Below are 11,224 nucleotides of genomic sequence, written 5' to 3'. Positions count from 1 at the left end.
GTGTTCTCGTCGACGTCCAGCAATAGAATGAATTTTCGGGACCGACCGGGCCGCGTTTTGTTGACGATCCGAAAATTATGAGGTGGAGTGGGGGTGATTTTAGATACATCAATCTCACGTCTCTCGATTGACTGATTGGGAAACGTTTGTTCATCCAACCAGCGTGCACCAAAAAGAGGGGAAATATGCCGAGAGGGGAATTCGTCACGTAACGTTTTCGCTTCGCGAAAATTTTGGATTGACACCACGTAAAGAATCCTTAGGACAAAGTTCTTTGTCAAAAAAAAAAATGTGTGTAATCTAGAGGTGAGCAAAAAAAGAGCAAACTGCTCAAAGAGCCGGTTCACTAAAAAGAGTGAACGATCCATGGCTCACAAAAAAAAAGAGCCGTGGTTCTTTTTGAAACCACGGTATTTTTAAAGAACCGTTCCATGATGAGCAGTTCTCTACGGGATCGGTCTTTTTTCTTTAATTTTATTTTTTGTATTTTTTAATCCTGCTGAAACTTTTTTGGTGCCTTCGGTATGCCCAAAGCAGCCATTTTGCATCATTAGTTCGTTCATATAATTTTCCATACAAATTTGGCAGCTGTCCATACAAAAATGACATGCGAAAATTCAAAAATCTGTATATTTTGAAGGAATTTTTTGATCGATTTGGTGTCTTTGGCAAAGTTGTAGGTATAGATATTGACTACACTGAAAAAAAATGATACATGGTAAAAAAAGTTTGGTGATTTTGAATTTCACTTTTTGTCACTTAAACTTGATTTGCAAAAAACTCTATTTTTAATTTTTTTAATTTTTTGATATGTTTTAGAGGACATATAATGCCAACTTTTCAGAAATTTCCAGAATGGGCAAAAAATCTTTGACCGAGTTATGATTTTTTGAATCAATACAGATTTTTTCAAAAAAAATATTTTTTTTTTCAACTTCATTTTTCAATGTAAAATCAAATCAAAAAGTACCTTTGTGAAATTTTGATAAAGTGCACCGTTTTCAAGTTATAGCCATTTTTAGGTAACTTTTTTGAAAATAGTCGCAGTTTTTCATTTTTTTAAATAAGTGCCCATGATTGCCCACCTTTGAAAAAAATATTTTTGAAGAGCTGAGAAAATTCTCAATATTTTGCTTTTTTGAACTTTGTTGCCATGCAAACGTTAAAAATCAGGAAAATTAATGTTTTCTAAATCTCACCCAAACAACCTAACATTTTCTAATGAAGATATCTCAGCAACTAATGGCCGATTTACAATGTTAAAATTTGAAACTGACGTAAAATTTTCCGATCCTTTCGAAAAAAACATTTTCAAAAATTTAAAATCAAGACTAACATTTCAAACGGGCCAAATATTCAATATTACGCCCTTTTGAAATTTTAGTCTTGATTTAATTTTTTTGAAAATATTGTCATAAAAAATTAAAAATAGTTGTGTTTTTTTGCAAATCAAGTTTTAGTGACAAAAAGTGAAATTAAAAATCACCAATTTTTTTTACCGTGTATCATTTTTTTTCAGTGTAGTCCATATCCATACCTACAACTTTGCCCAAGACATCAAATCGATCAAAAAATTCCTTCAAATGATACAGATTTTTGAATTTTCACATATCATTTTTGTATGGACAGCTGCCAAATTTGGGCATTCCGAAGGCACCTAAAAAGTTTCAGCCGGATAAAAAAATACAAAAAAGAATGGAATGACCAACATCTGATAGAATTGCTCAGAGGTGATTTTTTTAAAAATTTAACAAATTTCTTTTGTTATGTTGAAAAATCTAATTCTTTGCATTTACAACAAATTATAGTATTTAACATATTTTTTAGAGGATTGTAGAACTTTAAGAAAATAACAACAAGTTAAAGGGGGGCTTTTACTCTTTTTTTCAGAACTAAATCGACATATTTCGTTGTAGGAGTCTGTTGCAACTTTCTTATTAATTTACATTGAAAGACTCTTAATAGCATTTTTCAATATTTGAACACAACTTAAAAGTATTTTAAATCATTTTTTTTTACTTTTCTTTGAAATTACTCCAAAATTAATGCGGAATGATTTTCTAAACAAAATAAAATAAAAATCATTGCTCAACTCATCGTTAAAATTTATTTTATATTGCTTGAATACAAATTAGAGCATTTCAAAATGCCCACCTTGAAAAAAAATAACAAAAAATATTTTAAAAATATGAAAAAATAACCATGAAAATGATACAAAATATTTCGAAGGTTATTTTGTAACTTTTTCCTTCAGTAGATTTACTCGATTCTTCAAGCACCCGTAAACTCTGTTCCCATCTTTGAATTCATCAGCTGTTGAAAGGTAGTCCACATCTCAGCTAAGGATATTATCTTCACACAAGTGATGCTGAAACAATGAAATAAATTAAATGGAATGAAAAAGATACAAAATTCAAAAAAATCAACTTGTTGTTTCGAATATTTACCAAAATTTCACTGAAGTGCTTTTTGACAGGAAATTCATGTTTACACCTTTAAATGATTTTCACGTGTATTTTTTTTATTTAAAGAAAAAATCACTTTTATACTAGAATTCAAAAATTGGCCCAAGTAACAATGCCCGCCATGCTCTTTGTTTGCATAAATGTCCCACATGCATTTTCATCACTTTTGAGTTAATGATGTTGGTTGGTTCAAAATCATGTACTCTTTCATTAAGGCTGAACAAATCTAGTACTTTGTTCTAAAAAACCAGAGGAAATCCTGTTTTATTGCCAAAGCATAACACGTAGCTTTATTAACCAAGGCACGAATTCAAAAAAGGTGCTAATTTTTCGTGTCGTGTCTGAATTTGAATCTGTCTGTTGATTTTCCCGATTCTTACAGGAAACTGAGATATTCAAGATGGCATCCAATATGGCGACTGAATGAAAAAAAAAAAAAAACAACAAAGGATTTTTAATTTTAATCAACTACTAAATTTAACTAAGTTGGGGTTGCTGAACTCGAATATTACCCCTAGAATACTCCAAAGCTCTTTATATAGTTTATAAGTTAGTTTTAAGGTATCCTTTTTCCCTTTTGTACATGAGCAATTCTCTATCAAAACCGGAAATGGATTTTATTTGTATTTTTTAACTTTGTGGGGGCCTTCCCTATGACCAAAGAAGCTATTTTGTGTCATTGGTTCACCCATAAAGTCTCCATACAATTTTGGCTGCTGTCCATACAAAAATGGTGCGTAAATATTCAAACAGCTGTAACTTTTGAGTGAATTTTTTGATCAATTTGGTGTCTTCGGCAAAGTTGTAGGTATTGTTGAGGACTATTGCAAAAGAATAGGTACACGGAAAAAAATTTGCAGATTTTTTAATCAACCTTTTTTTCACAAAGACTCAATTTCCCAAAATAAATATTTTTTTATTTTCGAGATTTTTTGAAATGTTTTAGGGGACGAAAACACGCACCTTTTGAGCCATAGAGAAACATGGTCAAAAAATCTGCCGCCGAGTTATGAATTTTTGAAAAAATTGTGGCTTTTGGAAAAAATCGAAATTTCATGCAAAATCAAATTTGACGTTATTTTTTAATGCAAAATTGAATTTGCAATCGAAAGGTACTTTACAGATTTTTTGATAAAAGGCTCTGTTTTCAAGATATAGCCACCGAAAGTTTGATTTTAGCGAAATATTTGCAGTTTTTCGATTTTTGAAAATAGTGCCCATAAGTGACCATTTCTAAATTTTTTTTTTGAAAAGTTCAGAAAATTTGCTATAAAATTGTCTAAGAGACATTGAAGATTGGACCTCGGGTTGCTGAGATAGAGCCGCTTTAAGAAAAAGAGACACGAAAATTGAAGTTTTCTAAGTCTCACCAAAACAACCCAAAATGGTGGGTCGATATCTCACCAACTTATAGTCCGATTTTCAATGTTAAATCAAGACTAGCATTTTAAATGGGCGTAATATTCAATGTTTGGCCAATGTTTGTTTCAAGTCTCCATTCAATTGAAGTTTTCTCTCAAAGGACTCCATTGGATCGAAAATTCATTGATTTTCTGAAACAGTTCTAGCCTCCAGTGCAAGTAGTTTCTAGGAATTCTTAAAGCAAGTTATGCTAATCATGTATCCAAGACCTGAATTAGTGAAATAAAGTTTATAGAGATTTTAATGCTTTAAATGAGAAAACATTATTCAAAGTTAAACCTTTTTTCAACAAAAAAATTGTACAAAGAAGTCTACAAAAAACGACTTTCCACCAATTTTGCTCAGAACACCAAAACTCGCGCAATTTTTTCCCCCACACAGCCACCAGGGTCAAGTTAATTGATTCAATTAAACCTGTTGACGTCATTCGGTGGAGCGCGCGCCGCACGTTCTTCCTTCTGGTCCTTGGCACTGACTCTGGCTGCTAAAACTCGGTGTGGCGCACAAGGATCTTTACCTTCGGGGCTTGGCTTGGCGAACACGTTCCTGCGCCACACTCGACAAAGTCGACATATTGTGTGTGAGTGTGAGTGTGGTGGTGCCGTTTGACGTTCGTTTGTTCCGTCGCCGATTCTGGGCTGCGGTTGACCTGGTGTGGCATCTTGGCCGGAGGCATGTCTTGAGGTCTCACGTCGCTGACACGAGAGAGAGACTCAATTGTAGCGTTTCTCAATCGGTGAGGAATTCCTTCTTGGGGGACGTAAAAGAAATCGAATGTCTTCAAATATGTTTGCAGAAAAAAATGTTTTTATCTTTTTCATAAATTATTTTTCGTTAGTTGTGACTAGAGCGTCCAATTTCCCGGGGTTACAAATTTCCCGGGAAACGGGTAACTTTCAACTAATTTCCCGGGAAATCCCGGGAAATTTTAAATTCATTACAAATTGTTCTGATCTTGACTCTGATAAATATTGTGCAACAAAAATTTATAGGACAACGACTTTAGTGATTAAAATAAGTGTTAAGATCAATTGAGAGCTTGACGTCAAACGACTGCCTGTAAAAAATCATATAACAACAACTAAACGAATAATTTTTCAAATTTTATAAGCTCAAATCGTACAATAAATAAAAAAAATCTTTGGTAAATCTTTCCATCTCGTTTGCTTGATCATTTGACGTAATCTAAAACGTAAAAAAAATTTCCTTTGGTTGGAAGGGGTTATTTTTTTAAATAAAATGATACCAATTAACCAATTACCTTCGGGAAGTCGCGTGTTTTCGCCTTTCTTACAAGTGCCCTTACAAACTGTGTACAAAGTACACGTACGCGACCACCGGTGGGTTAAAAGCTGTAATAGTTTATTTCCATGAGGCTGGATCTATTCCCAGATGCTTCAGAAATTAATATACTCATAAAAAAATCATGATTCAAAAATTTCTGATCATCTGAATAATTCTAAATTGACTTAACCTTAAATTCCATTTAACAAAATTATGTTAATTTTCTTCAACTATTATTTTTGTCAGGGCATTTAAATAAAAGGTTCAAATTTTTTAAAAAATGTATACTTTCTTTTGAATTTCGCGAATTCCCGGGAAATGTACAAATTTCCCGGGAACGGGAAATATTTTTTTACGGGAAATCTCGGGAATTCCCGGGAAATTTTTTCCCGGGACGGGAAATTTACCGCTCTAGTTTTGACCGTTTCTTATATATTTCTTTATCTAGTTCATGGCGTTTTTTTAAAGTCAGCATTATTCACTTGCAACAAGAACAAGAACAGTTCCATTTCTGTATGTTTTGAAATGGTTTCATACATGAGATTAGTGCGCTGACCACGGGGACGCGCTGTCTTGTTTTTGCATGCTCATTTTCATTTCTTTTGTGTCGCTGTTTGTGTGCTTGGGTGCGTGGTTATTATATATAGGTGAAGGGATTTTATTAAATGATCATTATATTGAATTATTATATTTAATTGATTATATAACCACACTATATGTTACACTTAACACATTATACAAAACACATATGAAACTGTAAACTGGAGCGTTTGGTACGGTATGTCCACGCATCCTTCCTCCCCTGTAGATTCTGTGAAATGTGATCCGTTTTCAGAATCCTCTCTGCGGTAAACACAACGTAGTAGGGCTGGCCGCTTTAATTTTTGCAATACATTTTCGGGTGTTCTCGGATGTACTGCAATTATTAATAATGACAAGAAAAGTGCTAGGGGCGTAATCTAATCACAAGACTTTCCAGCATGCTTTCATCGGACTGGCTGCGTTTGTGTTAGATTAGATTAGATTAGATCTAGATTAAATTTTCAAAACAACCTATCCCTCATGGGTTTCCTATGCAGATAGGACCTTTTGAAAATTTAATCGAGAGATTAGATTTTGAAATGGTTTCATACATGAGTACTACTCAATACTCAACTTTTTTTTCTGTATTTCGATTTTTTGAGCATTCCCCAATCTAAAATGCCCAATCTAACGAATCTATCGTTATAGTTATCGTTATTCCGATAATTCTATCAGCGATAATTTTATCGACGATAATGGACGATAACTTATATTTAATATATTTCTAAAATTGACTAAAACCAGCAAAATCATGTTGAAGTTTTAAGCTTCCTCTAAGTTAATATTTTTTGATAATATGGTAAATTTCAAAGTATAAATTATAAAAAAAAAACACAAAATACCACAATTTTTTAAAGTACTAAATTTTTATAATTTGCAATATGGATATCAAACGATTCGAAATTTTGCATGCATTTTCTCTGTTTTAGAGTTTTTTGAATGAAATACTTAAATTTTCTCAAAATACCGTATTTTCTCAAACATTCTCAAATTTTGCATGCATTTTAACTGTTTTAGAGTTTTTTGAATGAAATACTCAAATTTTCACAAAATACTGTATTTTCTAGAAAATACAAAAAAAAATTAATTCGCAATATGGGTATCAAACGATTCGAAATTTTAAATGTATTTTAACAGTTTTAGAGATTTTTGAATGAAATACTCAAATTTTCACAAAATACCTTATTTTCTCGAAAATACTCAAATTTTTATGATTCGCAATATGGGTATCAAACGATTCAAAATTTTGCATGTATTTTAACTGTTTTAGAGTTTTTTGAATGAAAAAGCAGGTAAAATTTCGCTTCGTTTGATACCCATATTGCGAATTATAAAAATTTGAGTATTTTCGAGAAAATACGGTATTTTGTGAAAATTTGAGTATTTCATTCAAAAAACTCTAAAACAGTTAAAATACATGCAAAATTTCGAATCTATTGATACTCATACTGCGAATTCTAAAAATTTGAGTATTTTCGAGAAAATACTGTATTTTGTTTAAATTTGAATATTTCATTAAAAAAAAAAACTAAAACAGTGAAAATGCATGCAAAATTTCGAATCGTTTGATACCCATATATTTATACTTTGAAACTTACCATATTACCAAAAAATATAAGGAAGTTTGAAAATGCAACATAATTTTAGAAATATATTAAATATAAGGGTCATTCCTTCCCAAGTGACCACGCGTCCAACATCGACCTTCACCAAATCTGCTCATATTTGGCATGGGGGTTGTTTTTGCCCCAAAAACAAAGAATCCAAAGTTTGGTGACATTTGGTCCACCCCCGCGCCCGTGGCACCCCCCTCTTTTTCTGAGATTTTTGAAAAACCTCATTTTTAAAATGCATTTTGCTAAGAGAAAAGTTTACATAAAGTGAACTTTTGGGTATGCATATTTGAAGATTTTTTGATGTAGAATCGAATGGCGTACTCAAAATTTACGTACAGTGTTGCCAGATATGAAAATTTTGCGCTTTAAGTTTTAAAATGCATTTTTAACCCTTTGGACGAGCACTTACGGGAAAACTGACAATTGCATTCGATTGCTGAGAGTTTTTTACATTAAATTCAATCAAAACCTCAGGGTAAAATGAATATTTCTTGAGATATCACATTTTTAAGTTGGAAAGCTTAGTATTGCACAGCAAATGTTTTACTTAACCATCAATTTTTAACAGTACATTGCGTGAGAGCATAGTAGGCCTTGAAATTTGAATATTTTTTTTCAATTTCTTAACGGAAGCATGTGAATGTCCCAAAATTGAATTTATGTATGTATGTATTGTATGTATGTATGTATGTATGTATTTGTGTATGTATGTATTGTATGTATGCATTTGAACCCCCGTCTTGGCAGGACTTGGCGTGGTTCACGGATATAAGAAAATGACAAAATGTTTAATTTCGAGCGCTTCAACAGGAATTTTCTAGTTTTATGGCCCCAGAAGCTAGCCTGATAATATGAGCCCATTTGGTTAATGTTTAGTGGGTCCAGTTTTGACCTGAAGTTAGAATGGAACTTTAATTAATTTACTATGGGGAATTTTCACTTTTAACATCTTCTTCGACAAAGTTTCCCAAAACGCTATCAAATTTTCTTATTGTCAAAATTCTCAAAGATTTTGATCCGGGGAACAACTTTGTAGAACATCGCAAAGCGCTAGGAATTGATCCCGAAAATATATAGATTAATTTTTTGAGCATGTTTTTAAATTTTGCCAAAAAAAAACTCCAAAATCCTTCAGGTAAAAATTGGACCAACCAAACCTAACCAAATAAGCTCATATTTTCAGGCTAGCTTCTTGGGCCATAAAACTAGAAAATTCCAGTTGATGCGCTCGAAATTAAACATTTTGTCATTTTCTTATATCCGTGAACCACGCCAAGTCCTGCCAAGACGGGGGTTCAAATGCATACATACAATACATACATACACAAATACATACATACATACATACATACATACAATACATACATACATAAATTCAATTTTGGGACATTCACTTGCTTCCGTTAAGAAATTGAAAAAAAATATTCAAATTTCAAGGCCTACTATGCTCTCACGCAATGTACTGTTGAAAATTGATGGTTAAGTAAAACATTTGCTGTGCAATACTAAGCTTTCCAACTTAAAAATGTGATATCTCAAGAAATATTCATTTTACCCTGAGGTTTTGATTGAATTTAATGTAAAAAACTCTCAGCAATCGAATGCAATTGTCAGTTTTCCCGTAAGTGCTCGTCCAAAGGGTTAAAAATGCATTTTAAAACTTAAAGCGCAAAATTTTCATATCTGGCAACACTGTACGTAAATTTTGAGTACGCCATTCGATTCTACATCAAAAAATCTTCAAATATGCATACCCAAAAGTTCACTTTTTGTAAACTTTTCTCTTAGCAAAATGCATTTTAAAAATGAGGTTTTTCAAAAATCTCAGAAAAAGAGGGGGGTGCCACGGGCGCGGGGGTGGACCAAATGTCACCAAACTTTGGATTCTTTGTTTTTGGGGCAAAAACAACCCCCATGCCAAATATGAGCAGATTTGGTGAAGGTCGATGTTGGACGCGTGGTCACTTGGGAAGGAATGACCCATAAGTTTTCGTCCATTATCGTCGATAACATTATCGGAATAACGATAACGATAACGATAATCATTATCGTTAGGGTTAGTGAAATTTCACGATTTCGCGGACAGCGTGAAATCCGTGAAATTCGCCTTTTTCCGTGAAATCCCGTGAAATTTTATGTTTGTGTGAAAATGTAAGGTTTTTTTTTCAAAATAGTTTATCAAACTCAAAAAGGAATAAAAATAATCTTATGAACTACTGTACACAGCAAAAAATCCGATGGTAAAATCGCATGCAAAAGCATGCACATCACCTTCGTCAAAATTAACACTTAATATTACACACTGCATGTACAATTTTTGCAAACACAAAAAAAAAGTTGCAACCGACGGGATTCATACCCAGCACCAACAGTAAGGACTGGCGCCTTAGCCCACTCGGCCATCAGACCGATGAAGAGCTGTTAGGATAAACGCATATATGAGCTTGACATTTCGGTCAAGTAGGTTTCCCATACTGATGGGCTACATATTTCAGGGTGTAAAATTACATAAAATTGCATAAAATAATGCAATTTTTTTTTTACACCCAGGCGTTTTACACGCAGCTGGATTACTACTTTTTTAGCTGTGTAGAATTAAGCGAGTGAATTCCCTGGTTTAATTACTAATATATTACGAATATATGATTTTTGACGATTTCGTGGACGGCGTGAAATTCGTGAAATTTATCAATTTTCTCAAATCATTTTTTTTAAATAACAACTTAATAAATATTTCATCCAAAAAGACTATTTAATTAAATTTTATTAGTTTTCAATTAAAAAGCTTGAATAAATGTATGTCAAGTTGATATGAACCATTTGAAGAAATGTTCAGATTTTAGAGTTTTTTCAGTAACTAACTAAATTTAGTAATATTTTCATTCGCTGTATCAAAAATGTTACTGCTATATAATTTGATTTAAAACGGTACGGGTTTGAAATAAATTAATTAAATCAAGCTATGTTTTATTCAAAATAAAATGAGGAGTAGTAGGAGTAACATATAAATTTTTGTTCGGCCTGTTCAATTTTAACGATATTTATGGATGTTTCCGTGAAAGTTAAAAAATACTACTTTTTTGTTTACTTTTCTCATTTAAATTAAAAATTTCGATTTTGTTAAAAATTATATTATTTTTGCAAATTGATTTTGAATTTAGTTTTTGAAAAGTGAGCTAAAATCCTTAAAAAATATGTTTCATGGGCTAAATGTCGCAGAAAATTCAATTTATTTTACTCGTTTATGATATGAAATTCAATAAAATGTAAAATAACAGAAGCAAATTAGCGAAAACATTTTAGCTTTATCAGTTGAATATTATAAGAGCAGTTCAGTAAATTTGAATACGCGTGCCCTACATTTTGTTTCAAAATATATATAGATCCCGTCTATAAACCAAGATGATTTTTTTTTTAAATTAGGAGAATTTTTTTTTGTGTCGCATTTAAATTTAGTGAAGATTTTTTAGTTTATTGAAGAATAATATATAATTAGGCATAAAAGTAGTTTCTGTGATTTAAACATAGGATTTTCAAAGTTATTTTAACATTTTTTAAGTACCGCGAAATTTGCGTGAAATTTGGTGTTTTGAAATTGAGGTCCCCGTGAAATTTGCAATTTTTGAGCGTGAAAAATCACTAAGCCTAATTATCGTTATCGTTAGACGATAATATTATCGACGATAGTTCTATCGATTAACAACCTTGATGTCCACGCATCCTTCTTCCCCTGTTGATAATTTGAAATAAACACAAAAGATATCCTCAACATGAACTTTAAGTGTTATAAGAAGTTTTAATGAATCTTAAACTATTTAATTATTTTTTACCAAACGCTTATCGGAAAATAATTCT

This window comes from Culex pipiens, chromosome 2, assembly GCF_016801865.2.
Source record: "Culex pipiens pallens isolate TS chromosome 2, TS_CPP_V2, whole genome shotgun sequence".
Taxonomy (NCBI): domain Eukaryota; kingdom Metazoa; phylum Arthropoda; class Insecta; order Diptera; family Culicidae; genus Culex; species Culex pipiens.
Note: the sequence above shows the minus strand (reverse complement) of the source record.